This window comes from Wyeomyia smithii, chromosome 2, assembly GCF_029784165.1.
Source record: "Wyeomyia smithii strain HCP4-BCI-WySm-NY-G18 chromosome 2, ASM2978416v1, whole genome shotgun sequence".
NCBI classification, from domain to species: Eukaryota; Metazoa; Arthropoda; class Insecta; order Diptera; family Culicidae; genus Wyeomyia; species Wyeomyia smithii.
The window spans coordinates 36,268,350-36,287,945 of NC_073695.1; positions in this window are offsets into that span (position 1 = coordinate 36,268,350).

Genomic DNA, 19,596 nt, shown 5'->3' on the forward strand with positions numbered 1-19,596 from the left:
ATAAGCAGAAATTTGTGTTTCATTTGTATGGAACCCTTCCCTCACAGAAGAGGGAGGGGAGTCAAACCATTATGGACATATTTGTTACCTCCAAAAACATTCACATACCAAATTTGGTTGTATTTGGTTGATAGGTTCTCGAGCTGTGCGAAATTCGTGTTTCATTTGTATGGGAACCTTCCCTCACAGAAAAGGGAGGGGAGTCAAACCATTATGGATATATTTGTTACCCCTAGAAACATCCACCTACAAAATTTGGTTCTATTTGCTTGGTTAGTTCTCGAGGTGTGGAGGAATTTGTGTTTCATTTGTATGGAACCCCTCCCTTCCAGAAGAGTGAGGGGTGTCGAACCAATATGGACATATTGGTTACTCCTAAAAACATTCACATGCCAAATTTGGTTCCATTTGCTTGATTAGTTTATGAGATGTGCAGAAATTTGTTTTTCAAATCTAGAAAATCTATAACGAGCGTCTTAGCAGAGTGATTGAGATCAATCAATCTTTGATTGATCTCAATTTGTTTTTCGTTTATATGGTACCCCTCCCTTCCAGAAGAGGGAGGGGTCTCAAACCATCATTGGAACCTTTCTCGGCCTCTAAAACCCCTACAAACAAATTTTCACGTCGATTGGTCTGATAGTTTCCGAGCCTATATGGATCAGACAGACAGACCGACAGACAGACAGACCGACAGACAGACAGACCGACAGACAGACAGACCGGACTGCATTTTTATTGGTATAGAAGATACTGAATGCAATTCTTTACGCGTTATCGAATAAATGTCGACGTTTGCATACCGTGCTGGATCGAAATCCGTACACCTAAGCACATGATAATCTTCGACGGTCAATATAAAATCAAGAAATCACATATTGCTTTAAACTGACATGTTTACTTATAGGTCTACTTATGTTTTATCACTATTTTCAAGCAAAATGATTAAAATCACTACGAAACTTGAAAAAATCATGTTTAAATAGAACATGTTTTGAATCTAAATCCGTACACAGTTTTTTGTCTGAATCAAAACCCGTACACTTTTGAATCGAAATCCGCATACACGCGATATAGACTGGATCAAAGTCCATACAACAATAAATCAAAATCCGTATCGTTATAGAAGTACAAAAATGAACATATTTTATTTATAATTTATCTTTAAATTAACGAATAAATATATTTTGAGGATCAATTAGTTTCTAATGTTCCACACGGTTTACGAATTTTTCATATCAGCTGAAATAGTGCAATTTTCGTCGCGTTTCGTAGTAACCGGAACGCCGGAACCTCTCAAAGCTTCCCGGTACGACTTTCTTCTGTGCAACTCAGTCACAGCTCGTTCGAAATTGTTTGCCATATATTTATACTTGTTTTCTTCTATTATATGCTGAAAACAAGAAGAAAGTTCAACAATATATGCATGATACACACGCTGTACAGATTTCGATTCAAGCAAATAACAAGAATCAAAATCCGTGCGGCACAGTTTTTGTTGAATAAATACAATTAACACTATTAACCAGACAATGTACAGCTTGAAAATGACAAAGACTTACCTTTTTTATCAATTTCAAAAAGATTCACAGATTAAAACACTTATTTCCCACTTGGAAATCGTTTTTATCTGAAGAACGTTTCCTTAGTAAATTCTCTAACGATACAACGAAATGAAAACTGAAGCCGAGACATGATTGATTTTTTATTTTTAATATTTTTATTTCATGGCCTACTGGCGCATAGTTTAATTTAACAGATGGCCAACAGCTCAACGGATATGTACATGTAACTATCATATGAATTTTCATTTATATAATACATAAAACCGAAGAAAAACATCCAGGTGTACGGATTTCGATACTGTACGGGTTTCGATCCAGCACGGTATCGTACATTCCTGCAACGATAAAAAACTGAAGTTAAGTTTCAATAATTTAAAGGCCACCACATTATTTTCAGAGCGTGTGTTGGATGAAAGTTATTGACATAAACACATTGTTCTAGAATAGGTTCAATTTATTCGTCGACACTTAATGAAACCGCATATCAAATCAGTCAACACCTCCTGGAAACTCAGTCCCTTAATTGCTTAGTAGCTTCGAACCTGAATTCAGAAGTTATCGTATTGTTCATATTCACGAAGATTAATTTCCACGGTTTAAATAATTCAAAGGTCGAATACAACTTTGAAGTATTCATCAAATCTTTTTCGTTGTCTAAAAATTGAATTATGTTATGTCAATCATACATTTCAATGAATCTATGCTTGTTGCAGGAGAACCACGAATAACCTACAAATAAGACGTTTTTAATTTGAGCTCGAGCTTGAATGACCGTACATACCGTAGTTGCTCCTCCGTGATGGATCTGAGCTAGTAAAGTTGCATGAAGAACCACCATTCAGTAGGTTCTACTTCGTTTAGATCGATAACGGCGCCGGCTACGTCCTTACGGTCTGTTGGGGACGGAATAAGGGCGTCGTTGTTTTCAGACCGGATTCACCTCTGTATCTTTAACGACTATAACGGAAAGGAATGTTATTTTGTCATCGCGGTCAGTGACGGATGTTTTATACTTTTACCTTTTTACCCCTCTACACGCCTATATATAGACTGCTCTTTTTCACTGAGCCTCGCCAAGTATCGGCCAATAAAATTGCCTGCAGAGGTGTTCATTCAACTGTGTGTGACTTTTTGTTCTGGAATTCGGCGTGATTGCCTTCGACATCAAACAGTCTGAATCTACTAAGATTTGAACTGCCATTCACTTGTCAAAGCGGACTCTGGAACCTTGAGGCTAAGAGCTCCCTCCAAATTACCTAAACAAGACGTTTTTTTTTTTTTTTCATAATCCAGCTCCAATTTTCCCCACTTATCCTTGAAATATCCCAAAAACGGATGTCTTAAGAAAGTAAATTAGTTCTTTTAAATGTTCGAGTTAAAAAAAATCGAAAGTTAACTTTTGAAAAAAAACTGCTCTCTCATTTCTCCATGCTGAATTTTTGTCAAATATTTTGGAATAATGTGAAGTATCAACAAATAAATTTACTGTTTATTTTTTTACTATCTGAATTTTATTTCAAAATAACTTGAAGGTAGATGCCTTCAGACAGGTATAGTCAAATCCCTTTACAGCCACATCCCAACGGATGGCGACATAGAGAAATATTGCAATGAAACGAAGATTTTTCATATGCAAAACAGAAAGGACCTTCGAGAATTGTCCTTATAGCTAGATTTGTCATAACGAAAAATGTCGCTAAAAAAGAATTCATATTTAATTTTGACAAGTTTTTTCATGTGAAATATTTATTTGAATCTTTCAATGTTTTTTTTTTCTAACTCCACTTTATTGTTTATTCATAAGGCTGATACAAATTTCGAATTCTTTTTATGTCGAAGGTTATCAAACTTAGCAAAGGGGTGGCAAAAAATAAATAACACCGAGACGAAAAAAAAGAAATATCTTTGATAAAAGTTTGTGTGCAAGTAATGACGTTTGTAACTTGCACTCAAATAAATGTTGAAAAATAACACTTTATTATTATTATTATCTATTTCGCTTGCCTTTTGACTTTTTGACCCTTAGGTAAAGGCAATTATGTTGAAACCTTGTATACTGACTTCAGTTATGCTTTTGATCGCATTGGTATACCTCTGCTTCTCTTCAAAATACAAGAAATAGGAATTCATCCACAATTGCTTAAATGTATAGAATCGTATTTAACAGATGAGATTCAACAGTCAAATTCAAAGATAGACTTTCAAAACCCATTCGAGCAACCTCAAGAGTTCCTCAAGGCTCTCACTTGGGCTCTCTACTATTTATATCATTCGAAAACGACATTTCGTCTATCCTTGAAAAATGTAGAAATTCTTATTTATATCGATGATACAAAACATTTCTTTAAAATTAGAAGAAATAATGATATAAACATTTTCCGAAATGAGATACATACCCAATAGTATATTTTTCTAGGAGATCAGATAGTAGAGAAATGTAAACGAGTTAGAGACTTAAGAGTCTCTCTTGACTCGAAATCAACATTTACTGATTACCACAATACAATTACGCTGGTTCATTCTAGGGTTTACAATATTCCAATTGATTTCCCGGGAAACGGGAATAAAAAATCTCATTTCCGAATTGAAAAACGAATTACAAAACAAAACTTATTCAAGTTTATATCAGAGCCGTAACAAAACCTTTTGTAATTGGTATCACCATTGATTAGAGAGTAGGATTCCATGTAAGAATTTTGATTGTTCAACTAGAACGTTATTTAGCCTCTCGGTAGTTTTCTTTGGAAGACCGAGACAAACTGGAAGGAAATGATAGAATAATTAATAATCTGTTCAATATGACTCTAAATAAGTTAGTTTCAGAGCATTTGAATGTATACGTAATTAATCTCAAAGATGATTTTTTGTGTGAAATCTTGGCCACGACCCAAATTACGCTGACTGAGTTATTATTAAATTATTTATTTCTGGTCGCATTGATTCACGGGTTTCAAATTTTCTTAATCGATTTAATTTAATTTTTATCAATGGCAAAGAAAGAAATCACTATTCGCTCAGTAGTGAACTAACTGTCAAAGAATGAGATTGGACGAAACAAATATTTGCATAATTTTTCGTTTACTGAATAAGACAGCTAATATTTTCGATAAATAACCGAAGCGAATAAATTGATAGTACTCGGCAAGTAAATATCGACCGTCATTTCAAAGAAATATTTACTTCCTAAACTTCCTATCCTATTCCTTTTAAAGCTGCTATGAACTTTAACGACGCTAGTTCCGTGTTTTGATAGTATATAAAATTTTATTGCAAAATTGTATGGAAAATTATATTGCATCTTGCGAAATTTTTTGAAGAGCTCGGGAATCCCGGTATCAATATTTCTGTTCCCGGGATCCGGGAATCTCGGGAAAAAGTAATTCCCGGGAAATCGTTTCCGGGATTGCAAACCCTAGTTCATTCCAAAAACTCAAACCGGAAAAAAAGAAATATTCAACCATTCTTATGAATATTTGTGCCCCTCGTCATTACCAAAACGCGTCAACTTACGAGAGAGGTCGCATTTTGCTCGCCAGGGTTCTTCGCTTCAACGAGAAAACTCATTTAAGTCTCTGAAAAAAAGTTAGTGGCTAGAGATACCAAAATTCACAGGAATGGTTGAGTAGCTATAATCTTTCATTTGTTTTTCCAATTTGAGGTTTTGGAGTGCACCTGTGTTATCAATAAGGCTAGTAACACGGTCAGGTTTATAAAATGTGTCTGCTTTAACTTTTAAGTCCCTTACGGAATATAAACACTTTATATTCACTATGTTAGGTCATTATAGGAATACTGAAGCACAGTATGGTCTTCGTTTTCTGCAACTCATATAAACAATATAGAACCAGTTTAAAAACAATTCCTCTTATACGCACTTCGTAATCTAGGATGGACATCATTTCCTCTACCATCATATGGCGAACGCTGCAAAAGTTCTCCAAAACGAAAAAGGTTTTTGGTAGTTAGCACTTTTTTTCCAGGATCATTTTACTTTACTTCCCTACCAAAATAAAGGGTGATTTTCTTGCTATTTGATTTTTCGTGTATTCAGATTTGACAGTTCACGCGGGAATTCTGATAGCTGTCAAACTCTAATCTACTCAGTTTGGTTTGCCATTTCACCATGAACAGACTTACGCCTGAACATCGCTTACAAATAATCGAACTTTATTACCAGAATTGAGCCTTAGAACAACTTGCCGAAAATCCACTTTTTTACCGAAAAATTGCGTTCAGTGACGAAGCTCATTTCTGGTTAAATGGGTATGTTAAAAAACAAAATTGCCGCATTTGGATCGAAGAGCAACCAGGGGCAATACAAGAATCGCCAATGCACCCAGAAAAATGCACGGTTTGGTGCGGTTTACACGCTGGAGGCATCATTGGTCTGTACTTCTTCAAATATAATCAAAATCGCAACGTTACGGTCAATGGCGCTCGCTATCGCGCGATGATTTCTGATTTTTTTTGCCGGAAATGGAAGAGCTGGGTCTTGTTGACATGTGGTTTCAGCAAGACGGAGCAACGTGCCACACATCGCGCGAATCAATGGACATATTGCGGAATGAGTTCGGTGAGCAATTCATCTTACGAAATGGACCGGTGAATTGGCCGCCTAGATCATGCGATTCAACACCGCTAGATTATTTTTTGTGGGGCTACCGTGAGTCTCTCGTCTATGCGGATAAGCCAACAACAACTCCAGTCTTGGAAGACAACATTACACGCGTTAGTCGCGAGATACCAGCCGAAATGCTCGAAAAAGTGACCCAAAATTGAACTTTTCGTATGGACCATTTAAAATGTAGCCGTGGCAATGTGCTCCCACAGACCGTTATTATAAAATGAAATACACCAAAGAATCTGAGTACAGCATTCGATTCGTTATGACGTCCAGAATCTCTGGTCAAAATTTCAAAATCATCGTACGGTACTTTTTTAAGTAATGCCCTTTTGAAGGTCGTAAAGTACAGAAACCGACGAAATACTCATTGTAAAGCACGTTTTACAACCACCATTTCATGAAATAACTTCTAAAATAGTTTCTACACATTTCAAGTATTATATTTCAAGACATTAACAATTGGTGAAAAGATTTATTTGAAAATCCCACAGTGCACAGTGGTCTAAATTCGAAAAATCGTGATCGCTTCAGATTTGACTGTGAAAAATTGATTTTATGTGCTCAATGTCTTCAGCAAAATTGTTTCATAGAACAAGGCCTTACTTTTGGCGTTTTCAGTTTTCCGATCAATCCACCTAACAGTTAGATCAAAAAAATATTTTTTCTAATTTTCAATATAACAGATAGCTTACTTCAGCAAAGTTGTGGAAAATTTTAAAAGAAAAACAATTGCTGAATACTGCGATGTCCTATCTGTACGTTGGACACGACAAAATAGAGTTTTTTGGGGAACACCTCTCCTCAAAATTAGTTTTTTGTCTATAATTTTGTCTGTAATGGTAAAAACAATGTTCTAAGATTTCATTCATTCAACTAAGAGTCTCTCAAGACTTTATAAAATTTATTGTTTTGACAATCATAGAAGAAGTTATAGACAAAAAACTGATTTTAAAGAGAGGTGTTCTACAAAAAACTCTATTTTGTAGTGTCCAACGTACAAATAGGACATCGCATTATTCAGCAATTGTTTTTCTTTTGAAATTTTCCACAACTTTGCTGAAGGAGGCTATCTGGTATATTGAAAATTAGAAAAAATATTTGTTTGATCTAACTGTTAGGTCGATTGATCGAAAAACTAAAAACACCAAAAGTAAGGCCTTGTTCTATGAAACAATTTTGCTCAAGACATTGAGTACATAAAATCAATTTTTCTCAGTCAAATCTAGATGATCACGATTTTTCGAGCTTAGACCACTGTGCACTGTGGGATTTTCAAATAAATCTTTTCACCAATTGTTAATGTCTTGAAATATAACCCTTCGAATGTGTAGAAACTATTTTGGAAGTTATTTCATGAAATGGTAGTTAAAAACGTGCTTTACAATAAGTATTTCGTCGTTTTTATATCACTTTTTTGTACTTTACGACCTTCAAAAGGGCATTACTCAAAAATGTACCGTACGATGATTTTGAAATTTTGGCCAGAGATCCTAGACGTCATAACGAATCGAACGGTGTACTCAGATTCTTTGGTGCATTTTATTTTATAATAACGGTCTGTGGAAGCACCGTGGTGGCCAACCAATTTATCGGCTCAAATAAAGATTTCATACAGTTTTGTAATTTTAATGCGTTTTTTTTCTAAGAAAAACCAAATTCTTAAAATATTACCCTTTACTAGACTTCTAGGTTCAAGCCCCGTTCCGGCATCTACAACATCTTGGCACTGTTGAACAACAATCAGATCATCGAAAGAAAGTTCGGTTTCGGACGGCTGATGACCCTGAGCGACAAGAAGTTCCAAAGGATGCTGAAGAGAAATACCGAGAGAAATGTGGCTACATCATCGCGTTCGCTTGGCCTGGAAGTCGGTACAACCAGCCAAACAGTGAACAAGTACTGGGCGAATATGGACATACATGTCAGGAAGCGGCAGTCGCGTCCACTGGTCTCAGAGCTGCAGGCAATGACGCAGCGGCAGCGGTTGAGCCGTGAAGATGGTCAAGTTAATTTTCCCGACGAATCGAGACGTGGCGGTGGTGATATACGACGAGACCTATCGCACTCTGGATGGCAACAACTGGCATGGCACTTCGTATTTTGCTCCCCACAAGATAGGAGTAAGCTCCGAGGTGAAGTTCATTTCACACACCAAGTTCCCCAAGAAGGTGCTGCTCTTGCTGACAATCAGCGAGAAAGGAATGTGGAAGCCGCTCTTTTTTCGCTCTGGACTGGCCGTTGACGTGAAAATTTATAGAATTAGGTATTTGCCGGAAGTTGCGTCGTTCATCAAGAAATACTATAAAGGCGAAGACGTGGTGTTCTGGTCGGATCTGGCGTCGACCCACTACTCGCAGCGATTTTTGGAGGAGACTGAGCGACTGAATATCGATGTGATACCCAAGTCGATTTTTTTGCAAATAAGCTAATATAAACCTTCCATCCATAACAAGTAGGCTAAGCAAGTAAGCTGATATAAACCTTCCATCGGTACTTTCTCGAACTCAATTATTAAGGAACCAAGTATATGGTTACTTGGGATAAGTTTACATCCTCAGTTTACAATATAGTATGAAAGGATGTAGTAAGGAAGGAGGTGTAACAGTCGTTGTTGCCAGAGACCGATTTTAACTCTGCAACCCCACGACTGCGATGGAAAGAATGGGTTGTGTCACCGTGGTGAGTAGCTGAGTTGGACAATGTTACGCGCGGAGTTAACTCGTTGTGAAGATAAACGATGAGTAATTTTCTTGTCAGACACCGCGGACCTATTCAAGCGGCACACGTGAATTAAATTCACCCCCAGAAGCATCCAAGTATTTAAATATTTATCTGTTATTACTCCCAAGCACCCTCTAAATAGCAAATATACTTTGGCAGGCGTGAATTTTGGAAGGTATACGCGCTATTATAGAAGCAACGGAGGCGATCTTCGGCTAAACGGTCAGACTGAGTTTATCTGCATCTCCACGATTGTGGTGGAAAGAAAGGTTTGTGTTTTAATGTCATCGTGATAACTGACGGAATCAGCCAATGTTGCACGCGAAGCTCGCCTATTAAAAACGAACAATGAATATCTTTCTTGCCAAACACCGAGATCCTCTGCAAGTAGAGTAGTTGGCGAAATAGGTAGGTTAAAAAACTTACACACAAGCATGGATAAACAATAAGCATATTACTTACTCTCAATAGTATCGATAATAGCATTGCTACAGTTTTCGTGAGAGCTCGTACTTTAGTAAATTCAAACTCGTTTTTCTCTAAATCTGCGCATGCTAGAAAAAATCTTTCAGCATCTTTGGATTCAGAAGACTTTACTCTAGAAATATAGAGCTTGAAAATTGGAGAGCTAAGTTGAAAACTACCGTGGGAGACTGAGAAGTGAATTTCAACTCGTTTTTCCTGAAATATTTGCATGCTAAAATAAATATTTCGTCGCGTATTGATTCAGAAGACCCTACTTCAAAAATGAGCCTAAAATTTGAAGAACGATTTTCTTATTTGATTTTTTATAAAAATACATAGTTTTGTGATTTTGTACTGAAATAATTTAAAACTCCAAAATTCACTCTTACATACCATATTTCATCTACCTGACATGATTTGATACATGGAGCAATTGATACGTATGAAAATTCCCAGTGTTTGCTCAATCTGTTCGAAAAATTAGAAAAAATACTACAAGGTATACAGCCCTAGGGGTTGTATGAAATGGTGACGTAGGACTAAATATATAATGTATGCTAAACTAAATATTATTATATGCTGCGCTAAACTGTTCATAGGTAACACTACCGTTTATTTCTGATAGTCGTTATTTTAAAACTAACGATGCATGAATACATGAAAATTTTACACTAGTAGTAGTTGCGAAAATTATCATAACTCTTATCTTCAAGCATCTATAGTTCTGAAAAGAACCGATTCCATAATATTCAGTTAGAAATTCGTGCTACAGAACGCTGATAATCGCACCATGAATATTTTGTTGGCCGCGCATAAAATTTGCTCTCCGCTGTGCCCTCCAGCAGCTGTGCCAGCAAAATATCCTGCAGCTTACAATGGTTATTGTTGCTGCCGTGTGCAGAATACAGGTAACATGCTCCGCGGTGCCTGGAAGTTGACTCGTATGCAACTCTCGTTTCTCAATGTCGCGAACCTTTAACAGCTGCACCGCACTCGCTATTGTGGAACAAACTAAACTGAAGCTAAATTTTCCACACGCAGTCTTTTGTATCGAGTTCAGCGTAGATTTTTACCATTAAGGCGTGGCCACGCAGCTTAGACAAAGACAAACAAACCAAAACACTTTGTTGAGTCAAAATATGTAGGCAGTGGCATTTATTTCGTCCATGTTATTGTTATCTGTGCTTGGGAAGCAAGCCAATAACGAGGGAAATGTATGGGAAAGCTTGACCTTGGAACTTTTCACCTTTTTCCACCATTAAGCAGTAAAGCAACAATGTTGAACATAATATCAAAAAATTGTGACACATTTTATCTATCCACCGACATATAAATGATTAAGATGCATTAAGTCGTTCGCTTGCTATAACCGTTTGAAATCTGACGCAATATTTGCCAGTTTCATTTTCATTTTCACAAAGTGTAATCTAGTATAGAAAACAAAGACGTAGTCCTACGTTAAAAACACAGACATATTTGCGTCTCACGAAAACGGGGAGGGGTCCAGAGGGGTGGCATCTTTACCAAAACTTAGAGCAACTATTCCCCTTGAATAAAATTCCAAGTTTTCCCAAATCGGCCGTTCCAGTGCTGAGAACGAGCATTTTCAAAAAACAAGTTCCGTCCCGGGTCTTTACGGGTTAAACCACAGCTAAGCGAGTAAACGGTGGTGAATCAGGAATACGTCGCGGTGTGTACTGCTAGAGAAATTCGATACCATTCAAAGAGCTTCGAGCTGCAAAGCAAATAACGTAATTTGCTTTTAGGCCTGGATGCTCTCCTCATTTGATATATACTTAAAAGACACAGAGTAAAGGAACAGTAATGAACTCTGTTGTGTAGTTATTAAGCGTAATGTCCTTTCGGGTGAGAAAGATCACACCAGTTTATTGTCACTCTGTTTTTTTTTTCTTTTGCATGCTTCTCAGATAAACATGATTCTCTTCTCTCTTCAAGCAAGTACTCTCTTTGCATACCAGTGTGAGAGCAGTTGTTTTCGCAGTGAAAGTTATTCTCCCACAAGGGTAAACAATTAGCTCTAGAAGCTTTCGGTGACACATTGTAAACAAACCGCTTTGATCCGTTAGTGATTTTATTGAGGCGTTCCATACTTTTAGTTGTGTGAAAATGTCTGATTTTGTGCCACAACAATCGTAGTGCTACATTTTGCATTTCTTTCAAAGAAACTGAGGTTAAATCGCAGTGCTACATTTCGCAATTCTTTCAAAGAGAGTAAAAGAGAGTAAAAAAAGTTAACGGAAATGCTGCTCAAAGTAAAACAACGTGCTTTGATTACTTCCGTCGCTTTAAGGACGGTATTGATGACAATCCACCTGAAGGAAGCCCAAAAACCTTCGAAGGCGCTGAGTTATAGAAAAATTTCAATTGATGCCAGACGCAGGAACAGCTTGCTTCATTATAAGAACTTATCCTTCAAGCCATTTCCAATCAATTACGTGCTTTCTAACCCGTAGAGACTCGAGACAGATTTTTTTTTTGAATATGGTCTTTCTTAGCACTGACACGGCCGATTTGAGAAAAATTGGAATATTGTTCGAAAGGAATAGGTTTTGGTAAAGCCACCACCTCCCTTCCCAGTTCCGTGAGAAGAATATGGTCTCCCTAATCCATACGAGATGAAATATTTGATGTAGCACGCACATATCTTGAGAAAAACAAGATTAGATTCACCAAAGTACGCATTGTCATGGAAACCTGCTTTTCTCAGTCTCCCACGTAAGGTTTCAATTCAGTTCTTCGATTTCCAAGCTCACAGCAGCAACACAAACTTTGAGAAAAACAAGTTTGAGTTCACTTGAGTAAGAGTTTTCTTGAAAACTTGATTTTCTCATAACCGCCGCGAGCAAGAAATTTATTCATTCGCCATTCTTGGATTCAAAAAACATTACTCAAAACATTGTCGTGGGAGACTAAGGAAACGTAGTTTCCATGAAAATATGTATATCGCGTATGGATTCAGGAAACAATGAATTGTAGGAAACCAATAATGTTTTACAAAACAATATATACTGCAAAAAAAATTTTTTTTGATCAAAATCAATTATACATAACCATTAAATTTAAATAAAAAAAAGAGTTGATTTTCTTTTTTCAAAGCATCCTGAAGTAGGTAATAAGAAAAAAAATTGTTTAAAATCCAAGTTGGATGTTAGGTTTGAAAAAAAAATCAATTCAAACATTTTTCAAAGTATTTGTATTTTGATGAATTCGAAAGATATTTTACAATCAAAAAGCTCATAATAATTAACTTTCTACATGTTTATAAGTCATTTCGAATTTAAGTATAGAAAGCTGGAATACAACACTATTTTTCTGGTATTACAAAAAGTGTTGACTTTTTCTAAAATTTTTTACTCATTAGAACTTGACATTATTCCAAAACTTTTGGCGAATCGTTAAGGATGGAAAAATCTAAGACAAATTTTTACTTAAAAGTTAAGTTGTAAAGATTTTTTTTCAATTTCAAATTTTGAAAGAATAATCAAATTCTAATGATGTAATATATTTCTAATAACAATATCGCACGCTTAGCCTTGGGGCTAATAGCGGTCTCGATCAACTAGATTAGCTGAGAGAATTCGTTATCGATATTATTTTTGGCACATTTTGCATGTGTAGGATAAGTACAACGATACACCGTGCCCCAGTGGTGAGTCGAGGAAACTTCCAGCACGAAAAGATCCTTGACTCGATCGGGTATCGAACCCGATATCACAACCGTGTGGGAAAGCTAGCCGACCGACATCGCTAGCCACAGAGCCACGGGGACCACTATATTTCTAATAGTAATTTCAAATCATAATTTGAGATACTTCAAAATTAGGTTTAAAAATTTTCAGTTTATTAAGATAATACGTTTTTTGTGAATTGTTTGTCGTTCACCAACAACAAGCATAAATTTATTGAAATTTAAACATTCAATATAACACAATTATATGTATAACAGCAAAGAGCTAAATAATTCAGAAATTATTTTTTGGCCTTACAATTCTTCAACCCATGGAAATATATCTCTGTGAATATGAACCAAACCATAACTTCTGGATTATTAATCCAATCTCTTTACCATTGAAGAATAAATTGAGGTATATTGAGCGTACATTTCATTAAAACTATGCATAAAACTTGTTTGCAGCGTGAATCTGTTGGCAGAAATGATAAAGCCATCCACAAACCAGATTTGATCTCAGCGTGTATAAAAATATAAATCTAATTTTAATCATAATAAGCAAATAGCATTTTGTTTACAAAACGTGACAGCCCTTCATCAGCACTCTAGGAAATTAATTAATTATCCATCCCGAAGACTATTGTTACTGGTGGAATTAGCAACCCTTCAAATTCACACACACGCACCGAGAGATCGGATTGCATGCAACACTCACTGCACGGACACCCGCCCCAATTAACACCTCGCAGGATGCAACTTGTCAGCTGTCAGGTCTCCAATTCGCAATCTGTGCGGGATGTGTTACGTTGCAATAATATAATCACATAATGACATGCGAAGCAAATCACTCATGAAAAGTGCAACCACAGCTAATTAAGCAAGTAATTATGCGACCCGGAAAATTGAATCCGAGAGTGTATGATTTTCATAACAATTCTGATTATTAATAAATTCCTCGGTGTAATATTCGCAGCAATGGTACACCGCTAACACCCGGGTAGTTTTTTTTTTCTGCACATGTTCAATAAGTATTTAACATTTATCAGGTGGGAAGAATGTTGGTTCATTTTTTCCCGCAAATGGGTATATTAATTGGAATGCACTTGAGGACATGATTCTCAAATTTTACTACCTTTAATGTTACGAATCAGCTAGAGTGTGAATAAATCATAAATTATTCAGAAACATCAACGTCTGTAACTGCAAACAAGTCCAACACGATGTAGCGGTTTAAAAACCATCATTCCCTCCGAAGTGTGAAACAGATAATATCATTAGTCACCCACCGGATAGGGTGATTTAATGTCATTCCTCTCGGATGGCTTTAAAACCATATTAATCTTTACTCAAAATTCTCCCACTCTTCTGACGGTCCAACTTTTGGGTAAGCTTTTATGGAGCAACTCATTATAAAGAGACGGAGATTCCTCCGTACACAGACGGAAGCGACCATGCAAGAAGGCGGAAAAATATGCACTCCAAGCTGTACGGATGTTTGCATATGTCACGTGAAACGACGACGCTGCGGTGGCGCAGGCGGCCGGTTTCACTCCTCTGTACGTCGGAAAATGTATATATTTTAGCAGATAACTCTATCCAGCTCGAAACGCCATTAGAACTTTTGTTTGTATAACAGTGGGAAACAGTTTCCGGAAAGAGAGGATCTTCCATTTCAGCACATTGCACCGACACGAGCAACGAGCCGTACGCGAATGTTTTCAGGTATGCAAACAACCAGACGGAGGGTTCATCACACATTCCTTGGTGTGACGCTTTAATTATTCCGTAAGGACGATTCACATATCACACCAACACGCCAGCCGAACAGAAGTCAAAGCATGGAACGCCTCTTGCCGGCATACAAATTCCAAAAGAGCAACGTCGGTCAATTTGATGCGTTCAGGACAAATAACGACATACCTGTTGACACGGCGGGGTTTTCATGTGGCAAACATGTCGCTTTGAAAAATAACAATCTCTGCAATGACATTGTGCTTCAGAGAAAGGTTTTGGGGGCGTATTATTGCATTCCATTGACAAATGTTTCTTGTTTTTGTGGTTCATAAATGAAGGTAGTTATGTATAAGATATGAGCAAAAACTTTTCTGCACGTCTCAATAGTACCTATCAGAGAAGCATTTTTTATTTTGCAATTAGGCCGTTACAAATTTTATTTTCATTTTATGTCACTCCATTAAAACTGTAATATGCATGCACGTTACTTAAAAACGAGACAAGCGGCTGATTAAACAGTTAAGCATTACATAAACTTTCTTTACGAAACTGATTGTTGGAACTAAAAACGACTCTGAATAGAAATAGAATTTATGATCGTTCACTAATGCTTCTTTAAACAAATGACTAAGCCATTGAAAATGTTATCATTATTTGTTGATGCCCGCCTTTTTTTATACCAGTGTATTTTTATTACTGTCCTAATTAGTACATTTTTTAATGTTTTTTCCTCGTCCAGATAGGTTTATCGACTTGTTTGTGCTATTTCTCTCCGCTTTTTGGAATTTCTGAAGACCTTTATTTTTACCACCATCCCAGCTGGTCTCGAAGTATGACAAACCAGTCGTCGTAGGTTCGAGTCTCGGCTCGGGATAGTTTATTAGTGTCGACGAAACAGAAAGACCAGTTCCAAATCCGAATGTACCACCAAATTCTTGCTTCTGAAGAGCTTTTTACAAATTATGTTTTTTATAATAATTAATACCACCATGCACGGTTTAAGTAAACTTGAGATTAGGTACCAACCCGTTCAAATGCTTTTTATTAAAAAATTACGCGCAGTTTTTTTGTGATATTGCTATGAGTGCTTTCAAAAATCTGCTGAAAATATCGAGGCTAGTTTCTAGATAAATTTGATGAAATTCTATTTTTAATATTCAGAAAATCTGACTAACGTGAAAATGATATTTGAAATTCAGGATTCCAAGGAAGTCGCCTTTCCGGTTTCTGTAAAACAGCCAAAAGCCACCGGAGAAACTAGTAATCAACTACAGATGTCGTTTTTGGGTCTCCGGTAAACAGCTCAAAATGGTCAAACACCATCAAATATGAGTATCTGCAGAATCAGGATGAAGCGCAGAAACTGGGAATCAACTCAAGAGGTTTCAAAGTTTACTTCTGGTGTCTGTAGAACAGCCTTAATTGGTCAAATACCACCAAATGCGGATATTTTCAGAGCTGGGATGATGCCCAGAAACCGAAAACCAATATTAATGGTAATTTTAAACGCCAAAATGCCGAGCTCCGATTTCTGATATATAGCCTAAAGTAATCAAATATAATCTAATATGGATGCACAGGTCTCCTTCCCAGAATGAGTATTTTTCCATTCTCACAGATAGGCAGACTTCCGTTGCATAGTCTAAAATAGTATACGCAAAAGTTGAATGGTGCGAAACCAGTACAAAGTTGTGCGTTTTTAGCGCATTTGTTGATGTAGTATGGAACCAGTACGTGATTGCATGTCGGGCATAACGCAAATCATGCTCTAGCGTTTTTTCAATGTATTTGGCAGCTCAAAACTACTATACTTAAAAAGTTTCAACTGGTGTTGGGTTCGTCATGTTTTTTTTTTATTCTCGCTCATTAACCGTCGGTCTAGTTCCGCCACTGTTGTTGTGCCAATCACCGACGCCCGAGGAGACGACTCCACCCAGGACCCTAACTCACGACCCGTTGATTAACGGACTGGCGCCAACGGCTTCACTTCCTCATGCGATGGAAGGCGTGATCCCAGAGACTTTTCGCCTTAGAAAATCTCCCGGTGTCGGCTAGGATTGAATCTAGACCAGTTGGGTTGGTTGTGAGTGGATCACGCCACCCCACAACCATCGACACCTATGTCGGCGGTGGGATTCGAACCCAGGCGTCGAGCGTGGTTGGCGGAGACGAGATCGTCATGTTGATTTGTACTGGTATTGATAATGTTTTTCAGAAGGTTGCTCTCGTTGAAACAGTGCAACCAGCAATCAATATTAACTGATCGGTTCACTTTCATGAATCCAGTCATTTGAAAACATCATTGAATCATTAACAATTAAAAGGGCATTAACCTTCTAGTGCCCAATTTAATTTTTAGACGGACTTCGATAAAATCACTTTGAATCTTTATAAACATTTTTTTTTAAGTATTTATTGACGCTTTTTAGAGGTTTGATTGAAGCCCGTCTAAAGGGCACTAGAGGGTTAAGTTTGCTCAAAACATTTTGCATTCATCTATGAACCTGGGTTCATTCATATGCATATAATTCCACGTTACTGGTACCATTATTAGGGACGAGCAAGTCGTTCATAAGAACCGGCGCACGAAAATGAAGCACGATTTTTCGAGCGCCCCAAAATGCTCGTAGAAGTTTACCGGAACATCACGATTCTCGTGTATATGATATATATTCTAATTTCAATCTATGTCAATGTATTCGCAGTAACTACAACTGTTGCGTTATGCATTTCACACATCTATTGTGCGATTTCAGTGCAACATTTGTGCAAATCGATAAGACACATTGATTGTACAAGACTTGAACTTTTGCGTGCATACTGATCAACATTTCCTTGCCGGAATAAATTCTGACATTAGACACCTCGTTTCTCATGAGAAATAATAACGAAAGCGAATTAGTAGGCACCAAGATACAAGTAGGCTTTCATTTCTTTGCAATTACATATTACAGACTATGTTAAGAATTAAGAGGCTAGATGATGAATTAAGAAATTTATTTATTTAACCCTCTCCCGCTCACAAGGTTTATCATTAAAATTTATAGCTTCACGAGAAAATTCAAGCTGAACACTTTGTAGACTATATAAAATTACTGTCAACTGTAGTATTTTGAAGAAAATGCCCAGTGATGCTCTGAGGCAGCATATGAAAGTTTATGGAACAATCGTAAGCATAACAAACTATTTTATGTCAAGATATGATGATTATAATTCTTGGTGCTCTAGAGTCACCATGAGCGGGAAAGGGTTAATTAGAAAAATTTATTTAATAAAAACAATCTTAAAACATGCTGGATTCCGTGCAAACGCATTTTGCCTGCACGTACAAGGACCTAGTTATGTCCATGATAAAGCCAAATTTAGCTTTGCAAAATGGTGACAGCGACAAGAAACAATCCATCAAGGAACAGTAAATTAAAGTAATAACTTTAATAAAAAATAAATTAATGATTGTTTCAGCGAAAAAATAAGTTAATTGGTGGAAAAGAGAGTGATCAATTAGTATTTTGGGAATCAAAATGATGACCACAAGACCGAAATCGAGCCCAGAAGCCATTTCAAATCACAAGAAGGCGATTTTCAAAAATGGGGATATTGCTCAATGACCGGACACCAACACCAGATACCATTTTTAATTGATTACGACTCCGGGTCCTGGAAAACACCTTGAAGTAACCAAATGCCATCGAATATCGGTATTTCATGAATTAAGATGATGCTCAGTGGAAAAAAACGTTGAAAAGAATCAGGCACTAGATACCAGCGATGAGTTCGTGTACCTGGGCTCACTGGTAACTGCTGACAACGATACCAGCAGAGAAATTCAACGGCGCATAATGGTAGAAAATCGTGCATACTTTGGTCTCCGGAGGACGCTCCGATCGAGTAGAATTCGCCGCCGCACCAAGTTAACCATCTACAAGACGCTGATCAGACCGGTAGTCCTCAACGGGCATGAGACATGGACTAGGCTTGTGGAGGACCAACGCGCCCTTGCGGTGTTCGAGCGGAAGGTACTGCGTACCATTTTCGGTGGACTGCAGATGGAAAACGGAGTGTGGAGAAGGCGAATGAACCACGAACTGCAGGAGCTGCTTGGGGAGCCATCTATCGTCCACACCGCTAAGATAGGCAGGCTGCGGTGGGCTGGGCATGTTGTAAGGATGTCAGACGACAGCCCGGTAAAGATGGTTCTTGAAACCAATCCGTCAGGGACGAGACGGAGAGGTGCACAGCGGGCAAGGTGGATCGATCAGGTGGAAGACGACCTGCGGACCCTACGCAGACTGCAGAGCTGGCGAACTGCAGCCATGGACCGAGTGGAATGGAGACGACTCTAACGTACAGCAAAGGCCACACCACGGCTTGGGACTGTTTGGTAACTAGATACCAGCGATGGCGAAAAACCACTTCTAGCGATTTCGAATACATATAAATCAAGCCTATGATGTGTTGACGTCGTCGTCAGCATTCCAGTAAAGAAGTATCGGTATTGATACGCTCTCTTCACTTCCCTTCTTACGATATATTTCTTGTTGTAAGCGCAAACACGTGATTTTCAATGTACACAATTCGGTATTTGAAGTTGTTCGTACGATGTGCACCATACGAATAAACCCTACCTAAAAGGCTTATGGTCGAGATTTTTTGTTTTCAAAAAAAAAATTACAGTCTTTACTCTCCTTCTCTCACTCAACTCAACCTCAGCCGAAGTAGTCCCTTCTACCAAACTTTTCCTTTCCCCACACCGCACATTTGCTGCTGCGATAAAACGATGATTGCGTCATATTCAT